The sequence below is a fragment of the Myxine glutinosa genome, chromosome 3 (assembly GCF_964187855.1).
Source record: "Myxine glutinosa chromosome 3, kmMyxGlut1.1, whole genome shotgun sequence".
In the NCBI taxonomy this organism is placed as follows: Eukaryota; Metazoa; Chordata; class Myxini; order Myxiniformes; family Myxinidae; genus Myxine; species Myxine glutinosa.
The window spans coordinates 32,442,524-32,464,767 of NC_136263.1; the positions used below are offsets into that span (position 1 = coordinate 32,442,524).

The window sequence follows — 22,244 nt, forward strand, 5'->3', positions numbered from 1 at the left end:
CTTGCTCGCCGCTTCTCCGACTGGGCCATTGTCTTTAGCTTGCTTCTCTGGTGGTCGTGGCGGATTTTTGGCCATTGAGTCTGCCCTCTGCATGGTCCCGGCTCTGCTCCTAGCTTCGCCTGCCCGGCTCCTTCGCTGTTTCCTCGGGCCAGCTCCCGTGGGTTGTGGCCATTGTTTGCAGCGGTGGTGGTGGCGGTTTGCCGCCGTGATCTTGATTAGCGGCGGCGGTCGTTTGCCGCTGCATTTGCCGCTTTGCCTCCTCAACCTTGGCCTCGTGCTGGTCTCTTCGCTCCTGTCTGCCCTCTGCTCGGTCCCGGCTCTGCTCCTGGCTTCACCTGCCCGGCTCCTTCGCTGTTTCCTCGGGCCCGCTCCCGTGGGTTGTGGCCATTGTTTCGCCTCCTCAACCTTGGCCTCGTGCTCGTCTCTTCGCTCCTGCCTGGCATGGCTCTGCGGTACTCCGCCGCAAGGCTTCTTCTGCTTGATACCCGCTTCACCCCATCATGCATCTCTGCAATCAAATCCAATGGACTCCTGCAACGACCCAGGTACATTCACCGTGGCTCCGGTCGTAAGTTTGTTCATTTACAATCAGGTCACTCCATCCCCGTCCTCTGGTCGGCTCAGCGCACTCCCACTCATCGTCCCAGCGCACCTGGTCACAGCAACGCACACAATCGCACCTCCTGTCTGCGAACCCTGGCCAAATCACCCGAGTTCATCCCCGCCGTACAAAAACAACATCAAGCTCACCCTGTTCAATACCCGGGCCCTCAACAGAAATCCCTCATCCTCAACGACTACATCCTGGAAAATAAACTGGACTTTCTCTGTCTCACTGAAACCTGGCAACAACCTCTGGACTACTTCGCACTCAACCTCACCACACCCAATGGATATTCCTACATCAATAAAACACGCTCGGAGGGCCGAGGTGGTGGAATTGCTGTTATTCACCGACAAGACATCAGGATCAGCCTCATCTCCATCGCATCTGCTCCATCATTTGAACACCTGGCTTTTAAACTCTCTGGTCACACACAGTCAGTCATGGCTGTTGTCTACCGCCCTCCCAAACCACACCCATCATTCCTGTCTGACTTCTCCTACTTTCTGACCCAGCTATGTTCCCTCTCCCCCTCAATCCTCCTCCTTGGTGATTTCAATATCCACATGGACCCCACTGACTCCACGATAACCACTGACTTCACTGATTTACTCACCTGCTTTAACCTCACTCAGCATGTCAACTTTCCTACCCATAACCGTGGTCACATTCTGGACCTTGTCTGCTCTACTGGATTAATCTTGCACCATCTCTCTGGCTCCGACCTCACCCTCTCTGACCACTTAGCCATCACTATGACCATCAACATCCCCGCCCCAACACCAAGGCATTATCGCACTATCAACTTCCGTAAGCTAAACGCTCTTTCACCTACCTCATTCTCATCCACCCTCTGAAAAAATGTCCGCTTCTCCCTTCGTTGACCTCCACAACCCTTCTGATCTCACTGACTACTACAACCACACTCTCTCCTCCTGCCTTGACCAACTTTCGCCTATAAAAACCAAAACAGTTTCTTTCACCAATTCTGCTCCCTGGTTTACCCCTGAACTCCGCCTGATGAAAACTCGTGCTCGCCAACTTGAAAGACTCCGCAATAAAACATGTCTCACAATTCACTCCCAAGCCTACAAGGACCACCTACAACACTACAAAGATGCCCTCTCCCGCGCCCGCTCCGCCTACTACTCTCAAATTATCCACTCTGGCTCCGGAAACCCAAAAGCACTCTTCTCTACAATAAACAAACTCCTCAGCCCCCTGAGCACCACCACCCAGTCATTCACAGGAGACAACTGCATCTCCTTCCTTTCATTCTTCCAACGCAAAGTTGAAAACATCTACAACAGCTTGACCACCGCCACACCCGCTCCCCCTCAAACCACCTGCCCCCCCTTATCCTGCCATCCCCGTCTCAATTCTCCCCAATCTCCCCTACTGACCTCTCTGAACTCCTCACAGGAATGAAAACTGCCACCTGCACTCTTGACCCCATCCCCTCCAGCTTTGTCAAGGCCTCCCTTCCTGCTCTCTCTCCACTTATCATTGCAACAATAAACTCCTCCCTTTCTACAGGCATCGTCCCACCATCCCTCAAAATTGCTGCTCTTACCCCCATTCTGAAAAACCCTGGACTAAACCCTGACACCCTAAACAACTTCAGACCCATCTCCAACCTACCCTTTCTGTCGAAAGTTTTGGAACGCGCTGTAGCCGCTCAACTCAAACATCACCTCTCTGCCAATAACCTGTATGAAACATTCCAATCCGGATTCCGCTCCAACCACAGTACTGAAACTGCTCTCCTCAAAATCACCAACGACCTTCTCCTCTCCTCTGACGCTGGCAACCTCAACATTCTCATCCTCCTCGACCTCAGCGCCGCCTTTCACACCATCGATCACACCATCCTCCTCACCCGACTTGAAACCACCTTTAACGTTATTGGCACTGCCCTCTCTTGGATTAAATCATACCTCTCTGACAGACGCCAGTTCATCTCCATCAATAACTGCAAATCCCCCACTGCTCCCCTCCCCCAAGGTGTCCCCCAAGGTTCAGTTCTTGGCCCCCTCCTCTTCATCCTGTACCTGTCCCCCCTCGGTCACTTAATCCGCCGTCATGGTCTCCAATTCCACTGCTTCGCCGATGACATCCAGCTTTTCATCTCCACCGCCACCCACTCTATCCTGACAAACTGCATCACTGAAATAAAATCCTGGCTTCAAATTAACTTCCTCAAACTTAACTATGATAAATCTGAAATAATCATCATTGGCCCAAAAACGCTCATAAAATCCACCAATAACTTTGCCCTCAACATCGACGGTATCCCAGTATCCACCTCCCCTCACATCCGGAATCTTGGCATCATCTTTGACCAAACCCTCTCCTTCGACAAATACACTAAACAGATCACAAAGCCAGCCTTCTTTCACCTGAAAAACATCACCCGTCTCCGTCCATCCCTCTCCTCCATGGCTGCAGAAACCCTCATCCACGCCTTCATCACCTCCCGTCTGGACTACTGCAATAGCCTCCTCTATGGTTCACCCTCAACAATCACCAATAAACTCCGATACATTCAGAACTCCGCTGCCCGTCTACTCACCCATTCCCGGACCCGTGACCACATCACCCCCGTCCTTTACAAGCTTCACTGGCTCCCCATCTCCCAGAGAATCCAGTACAAAATCCTCCTCTTGACCTACAAAGCCCTCCATAACCTGGCCCCATCCTACCTGGCTGACCTCCTCTCCAGACACACTCCCAACCGCAACCTCCGCTCTGCTGGTACCAACCTCCTGACCCCCCCCCCCATCCGGACCAAATTCAGATCCTGGGGGGACAGGGCGTTCTCCATCGCTGCTCCCACCCTCTGGAACTCACTACCTCACACCATCAGAGACTCCTCCTCACTCACCACATTCAAAACATCACTCAAGACCCACCTGTTCAACACTGCATTCAACATTTAACCCACAGCATTTAACCCCTGACTATCTCTTCTCCTTCTCCCTCCTTTTTGCTTTGAATATTTCCCTATTGATTCTTGTTTTTTTGCAATTGTTTTTATGTTTTGCTATGCATTATGTTTTGCACTCTGTCAAAGCGTCTTTGGGCTCCCTGAAAAGCACTATATAAAATAAATGCATTATTATTATTATTATTATTATTATTATTATCATCTTCATGCTTTTGTTCCCCATTGGGAGTACTTGACAATGTGTCAAGTTTCAAATTTTTCTATTCAGTGGTTTTCGAGAAATATATTTTAATTATTTGCTTTCATCCAAGATGGCCGCCATACCACGTGACCTTTGACGTCACAATTATCATACAACAACAACAACATGCATTTTAAGGCCATTTTCCCTGCTGGAGCGGGGGTTAGCCTTGCGGTCCCCATGACAATCTTCTCCATTTTGCCCTATTTTCTGCATCTCTCCTTGTTAACCCTCTTGCACGCATTACTTCTTCCAACATCTTTAGCCAAGTCTTTCTCGGTCTTCCCCGTCCTCTACCTCTACTTCTACTTCTACCGAGAACCCGTTCAACAATGAGGGTACAAGGCTTGACGTGTGTCTCCCCAATCGAGTGGGGTTTTTTTCTTCTTTGCAATTTCAAGAGAAACGTCATAAGAAGCCTGGACAGTTGCTACATTTTGTTGTTGAAAAGCTCCTCCTTCATCCAACTTCTGTCGCTTTAAATTTCTTTCATGCCGCTTGAAAAATTCGGGATCCTGCTTTGCATGTTGTGCGTGATTCGTCTTGAGGTGCAACTTCAACTTGGATGGCCTCATGGAACTTGTGACACAGTACACATTGTGGTTTCTCTTGGCCATACACGGTAATGGACATTAATCCAAGCTTTATGTATTCGTCAAGATACTTTATTTTTTTACTCCCAGAAACAACGTCAAATTTGCAATAGGAAGAAAAAAAAAACAATATCAAAGTCAAAACAATATCAATACACAGTGCGTATCAAAAAAAAGGTAATCCGAATTCAAGGGGTTAATATATGCAAAGGTTATTTATTTTGACAATTTACATGTGGTTTACTAAGAGGAGATCCTCAGCTTTCCATAGATACCTTCCATGCATCATTGCTGTCACACATGACCGAGTACATGTTCATTTTCAATGACCGAGTTCATTGAAAATGACAAGTTCAAATCGCATTTTTACAAGTTTGGCTAATCGATGCAAGTCAGGATAATTGGTGCAGAATGAACGTCAGATGTGAACTTTTCTCAGGAATGATTGGCCTTTATGCACCCACACCTTCAACATGACTACCTCCCCTTTCAACAAAAAGCTTACAGCGGCGGAGCATGCCCTGAACTGCTCGTCTCACCATAGACGGGTCATTGCGCAAAGCATCCACTTCATGTCGAATACAGCCCTGCAATTCGTCAAGATCACGGGGAGGAGTTACGAACACCTTGTTCTTTAAATGTCCCCAAAGGAAATAATCACATGGTGTGAGGACAGGTGATCTTGGAGGCCATTCCACTGCATGGTTGAGGGCGATGTCTTGGTCTCCAAAGAGTTCCCTCAGTCGATCTCGGACAGCGATAAGACGATGTGCTGGGGCGCTCTCTTGGGCCCACCAGAGATATCTGAAGACACCACGAACCTGTCGCTCAAAGTTCTCCTACAGCTGCGGTAAAACCATTGATGATTGATTGATTCATCATTGATCATCTGCAGATACCTGTTACCATTGACATTCCTTTGAAAGAAAAAAATGGTCCGATCACCTGACCACTTCCACAAAGTCCCAACCAAACAGTCCACTTTTGTCGATTCATGTTGGTGTCAAAATTAAATTCCGGGGGTTGTCCTGTCGGTGCATATTCAAGAACATTATGGGTATTGACCTTGCCGACCATGGCGAAAGCAGCTTCGTCACCGATAACGAGATACCACAGGAAATTGACATCTGCTTCGCAACGTGCTATCAACCATCTGGCAAGCACCAGCCTCCTGGCAAAATCCCCTGGCGTAAGTTGATGCCGGATGTGAATCCGATATGGGTGTTGGTGGAGATCCAGTCTTGTGATTCGGTTGAATGTTGCCGGAGGCAATCCCGTCCCATTTCGTCTTGCGCTGGTATTCCTAGGATGCTCCAAAACTTGCTGCCTTACTGCTGCAATGTTCATTTCCGATCGCCCAGTGCGCCTCCTACCAGAATTCCCCTTGTTGAGGTTGAGGCTAGTGCCATGCTCTTGGTATTTTCTAACATTCGCCCAGATGGTTTTGGCTGCTGGAGGCTCCCGTTCTGGGAAACGTTCCTTGAACGCATCACGAGTTTGCTGCAAACTTCCAGTTTGGTGAAAGGTTGTAACCACGAAGGTCCGCTGTTCAGTCGTAAGTTGAACCACCTTTTCAATGACTCAGACCGTCTCTTAAACCCATACACTGTAGGCCCATCTTAAACTCATCTTAAACAAAGGATGACGCAACCGACGATTACCAGACCAGCTTAAAATTTTACATAATCAACTTGGCAGTCGACAAGTAATGCGTCCATTTAAAACTGTCTTGCACCGATTAGCCAAACTTGTAAAAATGCGATTTGAACTTGTCATTTTCAATGAACATGTACTCGGTCATCTGTGACAGCAATGATGCATGAAAGACATCAATGGAAAGCTGAGGATCTCCTCATAATTGGTTAAAAAACAAAACAAAAAAAAAACACCTTTAGAGGCCATTTTTCCCCGCAAAGCGGGGGTTGGCCTTTTTCGGGCACCGTGGTTGTTGTTGGTCCCCTTTTTGAAGCAATGTTTTACGGCCGGATGCCCTTCCTGCCGCTAACCCTTTTTGTCGCCTTTTACGACAAACAGGGAATTACCAGTGAACTGGTACTCAATTAGCCAACCTCAGAAGGATGACAGGCTGAGTCAACCCCCCTGGCGTTAATTCAGCGATCGACCGGGATTCGAACCCAGGATCCTAGGATCCTAAGCTGGCACCCTAGCCGCTAGCCCAACACCAGGGATTCTCCTCATAATTGGTAAACCACATGTAAATTGTCAAACTAAATAACCTTTGCATATTAACCCCTTGAATTCGGATTACCTTTTTTTTGATACGCATTGAATATATATATATATATATATATATATATATCGTTGTGGTTTTGAGAATAAAGGCAACCCCCCTTTAGTTAGTTGCACCACAACATGTAGCCTCGCTTTAGTTCAGTTATTTCTTATTAAATGTTAAGTATAGTCTCCTTCCCAGTGTTAGTATGAGTTGAGACAGGTAAGTAAGTGTAGGCCTCATTGGGCCTGGAATGCCATGTGCTGGGCCTGGGACAAGTCTAGGAGGCCCGAGGGAAGAGCTAAAGGGGAGTGGCCAACAACGGCAGCCAATGGGAGCTCAAGGGGAGTGGCTAACGACGGCAGCCAATGGGAGTGGCCAACAACGGCAGCCAAGGGGAGTGGCCAGCAACAGCGACCAGGGGAGGTCCTTGGAACATTCTAGTGGGACTCCGGGGGGGGGGGGGGGGGGCTATAAAACACGGTCCCGGGTCCCCGAACTCTCTCTCTGTCCCGGGATTCTGAAGCACTCAGCGCTCTCTGCCCAAGCTCTCTCTGCCCCGAAGGTTGAAGCTCGAGGTCTCTCTGCGTTCTACCCCTGCTCCCCTGTTATAAACGCTCTCGCAGGACGATCTCTCTCGTGGCCCTGTGCTCTAACGATCTCTCCTGCCTGGACGCCCTGCACGTGCGCTTCGCCTCGCCGACTTCGGGACACGCTGCGGAGATTCCCGTGCGTGCACGACTGGAGGCCGACGTCCTTGCCGCGAACATCCTCGAGGGACACGCCCAACGAGCCGTCCGGGGCGAGCAGCACCAAGCGGCCGCGCTTTGAGCGCGTCCTCTTCTTCCTTCCTTTCCCTGCGTGAGTCAGAGGGCCCTTGTCGGGGAACGTAAGTTAAGAACAGTTAAGTTTCTATCCTGTATCTCTTTTCTCTGGCCATTGTACATTGTGAATAAACCTGTGTTTTGCTTCCAACTTGGCCATATACGTCTTTTCCACCATTGGCCTCGCATTGCACAAGATAAAACCGCTCGATCGGGTTCAGAGTAATTAACGGCACGAGTCGCGTGACACGCAAACCGCTCGGGCGTAACAATCTAGCGCGACTCGTGTGAGGTTCAGCCCCCGTGCTCGCAGCGGCACGTGTATCGAAGGTACTCGGGTATTTGACCGGAAACGCTTCCGCGCGCTCGCTGCGGGGCTGGTGGCTGGAATTGTTTAACAATCCACCCCCACGAGTGTAAAGTGGGTAGCGGCCTCGTGGACTCGAAGCTCGAGGGGGAGAACTTAATCCCCCCTCAGTACGTCGACGGGCTCGAGATCCGCAATATATTTAATTTTTAGTATGGTTCAAATTACCCCCATGGCCCCCCGAGAAATACACCATGGCCCCCCAGGGGGCCATGGCCCCCAGGTTGGGAACCACGGCACTAGCGTCTTACCTCATACCAATGTTCTTACCTCATACCAAGGCATGCCCGAGTGTATGCGCATGCGCTATTCAATAATTACACCTAATTTGTGTCAAGTTCTGTGAAACGAGATTGATATGAAAACATTCATGTTGTCTTTGTTGCTAAATTTATTCTGGTTTCTTCAAACAAATCGCGATTTTAGTCCACGATGTTCTTACCTCATACCAACGCACGTCCGAGTGTATGCGCATGCGCTATTCAAAAAGGCACCCCAACAACAAGAACAACAACGCGGTCCTCTCATAGAGCTGCTCGTCACATCTAAAAACACTGTGCATGAGTGTCACTCCTACACTGAAAGTTTCGTCTCAACAGGACATATGGTTGCTGAAAAAAAACGAGGTTTAGCCCGTACGGACGTACGGACAACCCAAAAACATAATGCCTCCGGCGACTTTGTCGGCGGAGGCATAAAAATAATCGGGGTCTAAGGGGGTCTACCGGGGGTCAAAGTGCATCCAGGTTTGACCCCCAAAATAGGAATTTGCTTTTTTCTCTGAAACTACACACAATATGTCGATGAAACTTGACCATAACATTCATCACCCGTGTTGTACCAAAGTTTGCTCACAGCATTATAAAAAATTTAAAATAAAAAAAATTCGGGCCGTGAGGGGTCTACTGGGGGGTTTGCCCCGCAAAATAGGTATTTGCTCTTTTCTCTGAAACTACATACACAATTTCAATGAAACTTCACCACAACCTTCATCACCCATGATGTACCAATGTTTGTTCAAGGCATTAGAAAAATTGGGGTCTGAGGAGGTATACAGGATGGAGGGATGGGGAGGAGTAAGGGTTGCCCCAAAAATAGGTTTTTTTTTTTTTATGGGATTTTGCCTGCCACAATGCCTACGAAGCCACTCGAGGTGGGGGCTATACAAAGGAAAGAAAAGTATAGATATTAGACAGAAAGGAGTAATCTATTGACATTCCTCTTGAATTGAGGTAGGTTGGGGGTAAAGGGGAAAGCAAGATGCAGGTAAACTGTTCCAGAGTGATGCAGTACAGGGAAAAAAAACAAGAATACCTCAAAGTCTTACACCTCGGGACAGATACAGTGTATGAATGGGAAAAAACTGCTAAACGTGAAGAGCAACTGAAAATATGCACAGGTGGGACAACCTGTGAAAGACCCTCAGAGCACATTCCATAATAATATCGATAGAAAAGGCTCATGGAAGCAACAGAACAGCGGACTGAGAGAGACTCCAGGGATGATGCAAACTCCTGTCCCACCAGAATGGTGGCACATCACTGGATTATATCAAGAAGAGATAGGTGACAGGCTGGGGCACCAGCCCAAATATGGCAACGATACTCCATAACAGGTCATATATAGAGACCTTGTATAGATGGATGGAGAATAGCAGCTTGAGAAAGGTATCGCCGAGCACGAAAAAAGCAGCCAAGGCGCTGGGAGGCTCTTTTAGCGATATTAGAGATGTACTTTTCCCAGCTGCGGTTTGAGCTGATGTCCAATCCAAACAGACAGATAAACAGGAAGTTCCTGCAAAGGTGAAAGATCCATAGACAGGATTGGAAAACAAGGATTTGTATACACCAAAAGAAAAAAATAAGGTGATCTTGAACTCGACAAAGACAACAAGTGGGTCTTGTTTTGGTTCAAAGTAACAAGCCAGTCTTTTCCCCAGTTTATCACCCTCTCAAAATCCTGATTGAGGGTGGTACTGGCATGGTCACGGGTAGAACGATACAAGGTTCCTGGGTAGGTAGTATACAGTGTTGAGTCATCTGTGTAAATGCATAACTGAGAAAGAATCCAATCAGACAGATCATTGATGTTCAACAAGAACAATATTGGACCAAACACAGACCCCCTGAGGAATACCAGCATTAGTATTATGGACGGAGGATGACTGTCCCTCATGTACCACAAAGATTTGGCAATTTTTAAGGAAATCAGAGATTATATCGAGCAATCTTCCAGAAATGCCGTATGATATTAGTTTATGGATGAGGCCCTTGTGCCACACTTTGTCAAAAGCCTTCGAGATGTCGAGTGCAACAACCCCTGGCTTCACCACGATGATCCAAAGTCCTATTCACATGTTCAGTGATGAGAGATAGAACATCACCAGAAGACCTAGACTGTCGAAAGCCATACTGGACATCAGTTAGGAGATTGTGGGTTTCCAGATGAGTCATGAGTTTTTGTTTGATCAAAGATTCAAACACTTTGCTCATAATGGGCAGAAGGCTAATTGGCCGATAGTTAGCAGGATGAGATTTCTCACCAGAGCCTTTAAAGACAGGGACTACAGAAGCTTGCTTCCAGCTAAGTGGAAACAGACTTTGACAACAACAACAACAACAACATGCATTTTAAGGCCATTTTCCCTACTAGAGCGGGGGTTAGCCTTGCGGTCCCCATGACAATCTTCTCCATTTTGCCCTATTTTCTGCATCTCCCCTTGTTAACCCTCTTGCCCGCATTTCTTCTTCGACCATCTTTAGCCAAGTCTTCCTCGGTCTTCCCCGTCCTCGACTTCCTTCTACATTCATTTCCATCACTCTTCTCAACCAGTCACTTTCATCCTTCCTCAACACATGACCAAACCATCTCAACCTGTTTCTCACAGAAAACACAGACTTTGACAGACATAAGCAATACAGTTTTGAGAGAACAGAAGATGGTTCAAGTGAACACATCTTCAAAACAATTACAGGAATTCTATCTGGTCCAGTAGATTTTGAGATATCAAGCCCTTGAACAATCTTAGCAACCCTCCTCGATGTGATGATGATAGTGGAAAGCCTGGCGTCAAGACGGGAAGGACAATTAGGCAATGGATGTCTGTGGTCTTAAAGTGTAGAGTTTGCAGCAAAATGCTGAACGAAGAGGTTAACTTTATCAATAGGAGAGGTAAGCACTTCAGGACCATTGAAGAGGACAGGAATCGATGAACTCTTACAGTTGAGAATGCTGTAAGCAATTCTCCAAAAATCTCTGGAACCTAGCTGCTTATTTGAGATAGAATCACAAACAGATTCTGCATATCTAACATTCTTCAAAGGTATTTTTTTTGTTTGTTTGAAGTCTTATGATTATGTTCGGATGATTTTACATACTGCCCTGTCTTCTAGAAAACATTAAAATTGGTTTAAAATACCTTTAGTCAGTGTAGAATACTGTTTATGCTACCAGGTGAGCGCCAGGGGTATTGCCCCTATGTTTTGGAGTTATGGAAGAGACACACTGACACGCACACGCACACTTTATTTATTTATTATTGTTATAGGATATATCATTTCTGGGGCAAAAGCTCCATTCCTAATCGTGCCAGGGGATAGGACACTGCTGTTGTCATTATCACCTACACCAATTGCTGTGTTTATGATCCCCATGCTGTTTGAAGGAAAAAAGGGGGAAAAAAAAAAAGTGGGGAAAGGGGGATATTGTAATCAGCTCCGTCTGTCTGTCTGTCTGTCTATCTATCGATCACGCTATCTCTTCCTAAACAGTTTGGCAGAAATTCCCCAAACTTGGTAATTATGATCACCACATGGCAAGAAGGTGCAAGACCAGTACCAACTGGGAGCTGGGACAAAGAGGTCGAATACCAAAAAAAAAAAAAAATTGCAATTATGGGCACATTTTAAAACATTTTGCACGCAAAAGAGAATGTACAACAGTGAAGGAACATATTTCTCCTGGGGGGGAAATTGGGTCATTTCCCACATCATCACTTATGTGGAAGTGATGATGTGGCAATTTACAATATCTAAAAAAAAAAAAGAAGCTGAAAAGAATTGAAAATGGAACTACTAGCTTCATATTCTCATGAATAATTAATAGCTGGCAGACTTTGCATGACAAAAAAAGTTTGACTAACTTGATATGCACCTTCTATTCACTTGTGCCCACTCATTTTTCTACTTTTCATGTTTATTCTTACTATTTCCTGAATATAAATGAGCAAGGAATTTTTCACATTTATTTATGGAATATGCAGCACTTATGTCACCTCTTGAATTCAATCAAGGATGTGATGTAGCAATCAAGAAAATTGAAAGATATGATCAACACAAATGTATCCTAAAGAGGAATAACAGCTGGCTGAGCAGAAGTTTGTTATAAAATCTCACTCTATGAAGTTCAACAGGAGCAATGGTCATTGGTCACTGTACACAAGTTATCAGGAAAACTTGCCAATCCAGCTACACTCGATACATAGGACTAGTAATCACATAGCATGATCTCGAAACTCACCTCATTCTTAGAGAAGTTTATCAGAAGGGCCAAACAGCACACATGCTCCAAGAAAACGGCACACATATCATTCCTGTAAAGAGACTAAGAACAAGTTCGTGATATCTCAAATTCAGATTTCAATAAGTGTTTTACACGGAGAATAAAACGCCAGAGCATGAAGAAAAAGAAAGCACCAAAAGTTATCAACTGTGTAATTAACGTTATCAACTGGCCAATTTCTTTGTCATACTTCAGGTATTGAAGAGAAGAAAGTACGAGAGAGGAGGGAGGGATGATCAAGCCCAAACAAGTGCAAAATAAAAATTCAAGCAAAGAAAAGACAGCGACAAAATTGAAATAATGATGGGTGGTATAAAAGAGGATTTAACAAGTGCGTGGGATGTGAAACATTTTTGAGGTCAGCTTTCACACCGATAACATACCAGATTCAGCCCTCCCCACATCCACCGACGAGGGGCCCTCTCCCCACAGCCACCGACGAGGGGGCCCTCTCCCCACAGCCGCCGACGAGGGGCCCTCTCCCCACAGCCGCCGACGAGGGGGCCCTCTCCCCACATCCGCCGACGAGGGGCCCTCTCCCCACAGCCGCCGACGAGGGGCCCTCTCCCCAAAGCCGCCGACGAGGGGCCCTCTCCCCACAGCCACCGACGAGGGGCCCTCTCCCCACAGCCGCCGACGAGGGGCCCTCTCCCCACAGCCGCCGACGAGGGGCCCTCTCCCCACAGCCGCCGACGAGGGGCCCTCTCCCCACAGCCGCCGACGAGGGGCCCTCTCCCCACAGCCACCGACGAGGGGCCCTCTCCCCACAGCCGCCGACGAGGGGCCCTCTCCCCACAGCCGCCGACGAGGGGCCCTCTCCCCACAGCCGCCGACGAGGGGCCCTCTCCCCACAGCCGCCGACGAGGGGCCCTCTCCCCACAGCCGCCGACGAGGGGCCCTCTCCCCACAGCCGCCGACGAGGGGCCCTCTCCCCACAGCCGCCGACGAGGGGCCCTCTCCCCACAGCCGCCGACGAGGGGCCCTCTCCCCACAGCCGCCGACGAGGGGCCCTCTCCCCACAGCCGCCGACGAGGGGCCCTCTCCCCACAGCCGCCGACGAGGGGCCCTCTCCCCACAGCCGCCGACGAGGGGCCCTCTCCCCACAGCCGCCGACGAGGGGCCCTCTCCCCACAGCCGCCGACGAGGGGCCCTCTCCCCACAGCCGCCGACGAGGGACCCTCCCCCCAGCCACTAACGCGGGCATTGAATGGGCAGCCAATTGTGCAGATATACAATCATCATCAGCCTGCCAGCAACGCATGAATGGAGGCAGGCCATTCCAGCCAGTCAGTTAACCAAGCATGCAGTCCGTCAGACAGGCAATCAGACATTTATTCAGGAAGTGAAATAGCCAACCATGCACTCATGCAGTCACAGCCACACACATCCTTACCATCATCCACGGGGCAGTACGCGTTTGTCGCACTACTCCTCCTACAGTTCTAGCCGATTACATCCAGATTTGCTACATAGGGTAAAGCATGACCCCAATTAGTGCACAGGGGTGTTTTTCATATTTGCCAGTTTTCTTGGGGTCGGTGGGGATGGGGGGGGGGGGGGGGGGGGGGTGAAACCCAACTTCTCTATGTAAATGTGTATCGTGTAGCGCCACCTATAGGTGGGAGCAAGTATTACAGGTCCCGCCCTTTACAGTGTTTACACTTTACAGTATTTTATTCCTGTCCCCACGTTCTCCAGAGTCGTGAGGTGTTTTGAATGACACGTTTGAATAAGGATAACACAACCCCCGCCGGCTACTCCTGTCGGGAGAGGGTGCTTCTCGTGTACATAATTATCCATATCGGGAAATCGAACCATATTGTATTGAGAGCAGCTCTCTCCCTCATTTTTTTCCCGGCATTTTCAATCGAATAACTGATTGCTAAGCGTTAGTCTCGACCTCGATGAATGCTTAAATAAATGACGGCGAATTGTTTTTTCCTGAGAAAAACGTTGTACCAACAGCACGTTGCCTTATCTTAATCTCAGCTGAGAAAGATAAAGCCTGAAACCGATCACCAAACTCGGGCTGACTGGAAAAAGACAGTAATCAGTCTATTTCTTATGCCACAATGAGCACAACGTTGTGTCGAACTCAGATTATGCTTATTGTCATGCATACGATACGTACAACGCAGACGTAAGAAATCTCACAGTTAGATAGATATGCGAACACGGTAAAGAACGCTTTTTGCAAACGATATAAATATAACTGAGGTGATGGAGGTCATGCATCGTTAAATTGCGTTAAAATATATAAACTGAAAAAAACCATCCATTTCAAAATCACGAAACGCTGGTGGACTGACTGACCTGAGAATTTCCAATTCCTGACAAGGCAACTGCAGCGTGACGTCACCGACACGCCTTGTCAAATTTGTCTATCACTCAGAACATTTGTTATTTATACTGGAATATTATCCGTCAGTTCAGGATATTCTTTGTTTTCCCTTCCGTTTTGTATAAATTTTAACAAGGCGTTATCCGATGAACAAAAAAGGGATAAATTACCAGCCTAGCTGTTTAATACACCTAAAGCACCCTTTCCGCTTTCCCCCATGTGACTCTCGAGAGACCGATGGTGATGACTTCATGCAGTGACTCACAACAAATTATGATTACAAAGCTCGATGGTGTTGTATTTACCTATGAGCTGTCTTGTGTGGGTTCGATTCCCGACTAAACCCGCATCAGTGAGTTCGCCTTTGTTTGGAAGGGACGTTAAGCTGACGGTCAGGTGTGTTTACATTCGCCGATGGACGTTCAAAATCACCGGTACGCATGGAAAAGCCTGTGTGCCGGTACCCTGCGGCCACACAATGTGTACATCTACGAGGGTCATGCTGCATTACATGATGATGAAGATCACATAAAGTTACACAATCGCCATTCATCGATAAATTGGTGGGATCGAACCCCGTGTGGTTACCATTGGTCTGTGCCGCGCAAGCTACCAATGCGTGCGGCTCGTGAGCTTACCTGTACGTCCATTTACCTGTAAGTCCATTACCATTTGATTATTTGAAGAGGAGGAAGGTACCACCATTTATTGTGTAAACCTGTAAGAATATAACGAGTGAAGCCATTGGTTCAACTCCTATTTTGATCTACACGATGCATGGTCGACAAGTGACCGAAAGACAATTATTACTAATAGTAATACCCATTAATAGTAATACGGACTATCAGAAACCATCTACATTACCACTACTACTAATATTACTACTACTATTATAACTACTACAACTATTACTACTACAAGTACTACTACGACCACTACGTCTACTGATACCACCACTACTCACTTTTATAACTATGACTATTGTTACTACAACTACCCCGACCACCACTACCACCACAACTACTAATACTACTACTATTACTACTACTATTACCACCACTACTACATAATAATACTACTAGTACAACTACTACTACTACTAGTACTACTACTACCACTACGTCTACTGATACCACCACTACTTACTTTTATAACTATGACTATTGTTACTACAACTACCCCTACCACCGCAACTACTAATACTACTATTACTACTACTATTACTACTACTACTACCACCACTACTACATAATAATACTACTAGTACTACTACAACTACTATTACTACTACTAGTACTACTACAACCACCACTACTAATACTAATACTACCACCACTACCACTACAACTACTACTATTACTACTACTACAACCACAACTACTAATACTAATGCTACTATATTACTACCACAACAACTACAACTACTACTACTACTACTACTACTACTACTACTATTATTACTACTACTACTACTACCACCACTACTACATAATAATAATACTAGTACAATTACTACTACCACCACTACTACATAATAATACTACTAGTACAATTACTACTACTACTACTACTACTACTACTACTACTACTACTACTACTACTACTACCACTACTACTACTATTACTATGACTATTGCTACTACAACTACGTCTATCACCACTACCACCACAACTACTAAATCTACTATTACTTCTACTACTACTAGTACAACTACTACTACTACTACAAGCACTGCTATTACTATGACTATTGCTACTACAACTACTACTACATAATAATAATACTACTACTACAACTACTACTACTACAACCACCACTACTAATACTACTACTACCACTACTACATAATAATAATACTAATACTACTACAACTACTACTACTATCACCACTACCACTACAGCTACTACTACTACTACTACCATAAAGGCCCCAAATGTTCCCCCCTTGTACGGTCACCTAGGGAAAGTTTTTGGCTCAAGTCTTTCATGATCCGGTTGGGCAGGCTTTATATTTTACTGAAGGTGCCAGGGATTTTGAATTTAGCCAGGATGCCGGTGATAACTTGCCCACTCCTCGTAAAGAACAGCATGGCTGTAACACCCACCAAATAATGCTGCTTGCCTAACAGTTACGAAGGTCACAGTATTTGCCATATGGTTGGGCGAGCGGGATTCGAACCCCGGGCTGGACAGCTCACAGGTGACTGCGCATTCCTCGAGGCTCTCCTGCCATCCACTGATCAGAAAGGCTTGGGATCCGAGGATCCTGGGTTCGAATTCCGGTCGATCGTTGAATTAACGCCAGGGGGGTTGATTCAGCCTGTCATCCTTCCGAGGTCGGCAAATTGAGTACCAGCTTGCTGGGATGAATGTGAAGGTGTGTGCCCCGGTTTAGAATAGGTACACCGTATCCCCGCGTGTCCTAAGAGGCGACTAAAGGGTTGGCGTCAGGAAGGCCATCCGGCCATAAAAACATTGCCTCAAAAAGGGAACCATGAGTCCATGATGATTGTCATGGGGCCCGCAAGGCTAACCCCCGCTCCAGCAGGGAAAATGGCCTTAAAAAGGGAATTTTTAAAATACTCTTGTTATGTAATATATATTCTCCTATTCCTGGTATGTAATATATAGACTCCTATTCCTGGAATGTAATGTATAGACTCCTATTCCTGGTATGTAATATATAGACTCCTATTCCTGGAATGTAATATATAGACTCTTATTCCTGGTATGTAATATATAGATTCCTATTCCTGGTATGTAATATACAGATTCCTATTCCTGGAATGTAATATATAGACTCCAATTCCTGGCATATAATATGTAGACTCCTATTCCTGGTATGTAATATATAGACTCCTATTCCTGGTATGTAATATGCAGACTCCTATTCCTGGAATGTAATATATAGACTCCTATTCCTGGAATGTAATATATAGACTCCTATTCCTGGAATGTAATATGTAGACTCCTATTCCTAGAATGTAATATATAGACTCCTATTCCTGGAATGTAATATGTAGACTCCTATTCCTGGTATGTAATATGCAGACTCCTATTCCTGGTATGTAATATATAGACTCCTATTCCTGGAATGTAATATGTAGACTCCTATTCCTGGTATGTAATATGCAGACTCCTATTCCTGGTATGTAATATATAGACTCCTATATCTGGAATGTAATATATAGACTCCTATTCCTGGCATGTAATATATAGACTCCTATTCCTGGTATAGGAGTCTATATATTACACTATATAGAATTACCCTTTATAATTACCCCTCAGAATCACCCTTTCTAAATACCCCTTAGAATTACCCTTTGTAATTACCCCTTAGAATTACCCTTTATAATTACCCTCAGAATTACCCTTTAGAATTACCCCTCAGAATCACCCTTTATAATTACCCCTTAGAAATACCCCTTTATAATTACCCCTTAGAATTACCCGTTAGAATTACCACTTAGAATCACCCTGAAGAATTACCCCTCAGAATCACCCTTTAGAATTACCCCTCAGAATCACCCTTTATAATTACCCCTTGGAATTACCCCTTTATAATTACCCCTTAGAATTACCCCTTAGAATCACCCTTAAGAATTACCCCTCAGAATCACCCTTCATAATTACCCCTTAGAATTACCCCTTCGAATTACCCCTTAGAATTACCCCTCAGAATTACCCTTTATAATTATCCCTAAGAATTACCCTTCAGAATTACCCCTTAGATTTACCCTTTAGAATTACCCCCTTTAGAATTACCCTTTAGAATTACCCCTTTAGAATTACCCCTTAGAATTACCCTTTAGATTTACCCTTTGGAATTACCCCTTTGGAATTACTTTTTAGAATTACCCTTTAGAATTACCCCTTTAGAATTACCTTTTAGAATTACCCCTTTAGAATTACCCTTTATAATTACCCCTCAGAATCACCCTTTATAAATACCCCTTAGAATTACCCTTTATAATTACCCCTTAGAATTACCCTTTATAATTACCCCTTAGAATTACCCTTTTAATTATCCTCAGAATTACCCTTTCGAATTACCCCTTAGAATTACCCTTTATAATTACCCCTTAGAATTACCCTTTATAATTACCCCTTTAGAATTATCCTTTAGAACTACCCTTTGGAATTACCTTTGAGAATTACCATTAAGAATTACCCCTTAGAATTACCCCTCAGAATTACCCCTTGGAATTATGCCTTTATAATTACCCCTTCGAATTACCCCTTCGAATTACCCCTTAGAATTACCCCTTAGAATTACCCCTCAGAATCACCCTTTATAATTACCCTTTATAATTACCCTCAGAATTACCCTTTAGAATTACCCCTCAGAATCACCCTTTATAATTACCCCTTAGAATTACTCCTTAGAATCACCCTTAAGAATTACCCCTCAGAATCACCCTTTATAAATACCCCTTAGAATTACCCTTTGTAATTACCCCTTAGAATTACCCTTTATAATTACCGTCAGAATGACCCTTTAGAATTACCCCTCAGAATCACCCTTTATAATTACCCCTTAGAATTACCCCTTTATAATTACCGTCAGAATGACCCTTTAGAATTACCCCTCAGAATCACCCTTTATAATTACCCCTTAGAATTACCCTTTATAATTACCGTCAGAATCACCCTTTGTAATTACCCCTTAGAATTACCCTTTATAATTACTGTCAGAATGACCCTTTAGAATTACCCCTCAGAATCACCCTTTATAATTACCCCTTAGAATTACCCCTTTATAATTACCCCTTAGAATTACCCCTTAGAATTACCCCTAAGAATCACCCTTAAGAATTACCCCTCAGAATCACCCTTTATAATTACCCCTCAGAATCACCCTTTATAATTACCCCTTAGAATTACCCCTTTATAATTACCCCCTTATAATTACCCCTTAGAATTACCCCATAGAATCACCCCTTAGAATCACCCTTAAGAATTACTCCTCAGAATCACCCTTTATAATTACCCCTTAGAATTACCCCTTCATAATTACCCCTTAGAATTACCCCCTTCGAATTACCCCTTAGAATTACCCCTTTATAATTACCCCTTAGAATTACCCCTTTATAATTACCCCTTCGAATTACCCCTTCGAATTACCCCTCAGAATTACCCTTTATAATTATCCGTAAGAATTACCCTTTAAAATTACCCCTTAGAATTACCCTTTAGAATTACCCCTTTAGAATTACCCTTTAGAATTACCCCTTTAGAATTACCCCTTAGAGTTACCCTTTAGAATTACCCCTTTAGAATTACCCTTTAGAATTACCCCTTAGAATTACCCCTTAGAATTACCCTTTAGATTTACCCTTTGGAATTACCCCTTTGAATTACCCTTTATAATTACCCTTTTAGAATTACCTTTTATAATTACCCTTTAGAATTACCCCTTTAGAATTACCCCTTTAGAATTATCCTTTATAATTACCCCTCAGAATCACCCTTTATAAATACCCCTCAGAATTACCCTTTATAATTACCCCTTAGAATTACCCTTTATAATTACCCCTTAGAATTACCCTTTATAATTACCTTCAGAATTACCCTTTCGAATTACCCCTTAGAATTACCTTTTATAATTACCCCTCAGAATCACCCTTTATAAATACCCCTCAGAATTACCCTTTATAATTACCCCTTAGAGTTACCCTTTAGAATTACCCCTTTAGAATTACCCTTTAGAATTACCCCTTAGAATTACCCTTTAGAATTACCCCTTTAGAATTACCCTTTAGAATTACCCTTTAGAATTACCCTTTAGAATTACCCCTTTAGAATTACCCTTTAGAATTACCCTTTAGAATTACCCTTTAGAATTACCCCTTTAGAACTACCCCTTTAGAATTACCTTTTAGAATTACCCTTTAGAATTACCCTTTAGATTTACCCTTTAGAATTACCCCTTTAGAATTACCCTTTAGAATTACCCTTAAGAATTACCCTTTGGAATTACCGCTGAGAATTACCCGTTAGAATTACCCCTTAGAATTACCCCTCAGAATCACCCTTTATAATTACCCCTCAGAATTACCCTTTATAATTACCCTTTTGAATTACCCCTTTGGAATTACCCTTTAGAATTACCCTTTAGAATTACCCCTTTAGAATTAGCCCTTATAATTACCCCTCAGAATCACCCTTTATAAATACCCCTTAGAATTACCCTTTGTAATTACCCCTTAGAGTTACCCTTTAGAATTACCCCTTCAGAATTACCCCTTAGCATTACCCCTTAGGATTACCCCTAAGAATCACCCTTAAGAATTGCCCCTCAGAATCACCCTTTATAATTACCCCTCAGAATTACCCTTTAGAATTACCCCTTCGAATTACCCTTTAGAATTACCCCTTTAGAATTACCCTTTAGAATTACCCCTTTAGAATTACCCCTTAGAGTTACCCTTTAGAATTACCCCTTTAGAATTACCCTTTAGAATTACCCCTCAGAATCACCCTTTATAAATACCCCTTAGAATTACCCTTTGTAATTACCCCTTAGAGTTACCCTTTGGAATTACCCCTTTAGAATTACCCTTTAGAATTACCCCTTCGAATTATCCTTTGGAATTACCCCTTTATAGTTACCCCTTAGCATTACCCCTTAGAATTACCCCTAAGAATCACCCTTAAGAATTGCCCCTCAGAATCACCCTTTATAATTACCCCTCAGAATTACCCTTTATAATTACCCCTTAGAATTACCCTTTCGAATTACCCTTAAGAATTACCCTTTGGAATTACCGCTGAGAATTACCCGTTAGAATTACCCCTTAGAATTACCCCTCAGAGTTACCCCTTAGAATTACCCCTTTATAATTACCCCTTCGAATTACCCCTTAGAATTACCCCTCAGAATCACCCTTTATAATTACCCCTCAGAATTACCCTTTATAATTACCCTTTTGAATTACCCCTTTGGAATTACCCTTTAGAATTACCCTTTAGAATTACCCCTTTAGAATTACCCCTTATAATTACCCCTCAGAATCACCCTTTATAAATACCCCTTAGAATTACCTTTTGTAATTACCCCTTAGAGTTACCCTTTAGAATTACCCCTTTAGAATTACCCCTTAGCATTACCCCTTAGAATTACCCCTAAGAATCACCCTTAAGAATTGCCCCTCAGAATCACCCTTTATAATTACCCCTCAGAATCACCCTTTATAAATACCCCTCAGAATTACCCTTTATAATTACCCCTTAGAATTACCCTTTATAATTACCCCTTAGAATTACCCTTTATAATTACCTTCAGAATTACCCTTTCCAATTACCCCTTAGAATTACCCTTTATAATTACCCCTGAGAATTACCCTTTAGAATTACCCCTTTAGAATTACCCTTTAGAATTACCCTTTAGAATTACCCTTTAGATATTACCCCTTTAGAATTACCCCTTTAGAATTACCCTTTAGAATTACCCTTTAGAATTACCCTTTAGATTTACCCTTTAGAATTACCCTTTAGAATTACCCTTAAGAATTACCCTTTGGAATTACCGCT

At 44.3% G+C, this 22,244-nt stretch overlaps 1 protein-coding gene across 7 annotated transcripts in view; it reads right to left on the bottom strand.

The window, feature by feature from the left end:
• Positions 1-14,748, bottom strand: part of LOC137423699 (dnaJ homolog subfamily C member 5) — a 76,436-nt gene extending 61,688 nt beyond the window's left edge. For 2 of the 7 annotated variants that reach the window (XM_068111123.2, XM_068111129.2), the window contains exons 1-2: positions 14,683-14,729; positions 12,328-12,411 (exon numbers count right to left, since the gene is read on the bottom strand). The gene's annotated coding sequence lies outside the window, so the exon portion shown is untranslated. Of the gene's footprint in view, positions 1-12,327; positions 12,412-14,682 lie in introns of all 7 variants that reach the window. The other 5 variants (XM_068111127.2, XM_068111126.2, XM_068111125.2 and 2 more) reach the window with 4 other exon arrangements.
• Between the last annotated feature and the right edge of the window lie 7,496 nt (positions 14,749-22,244).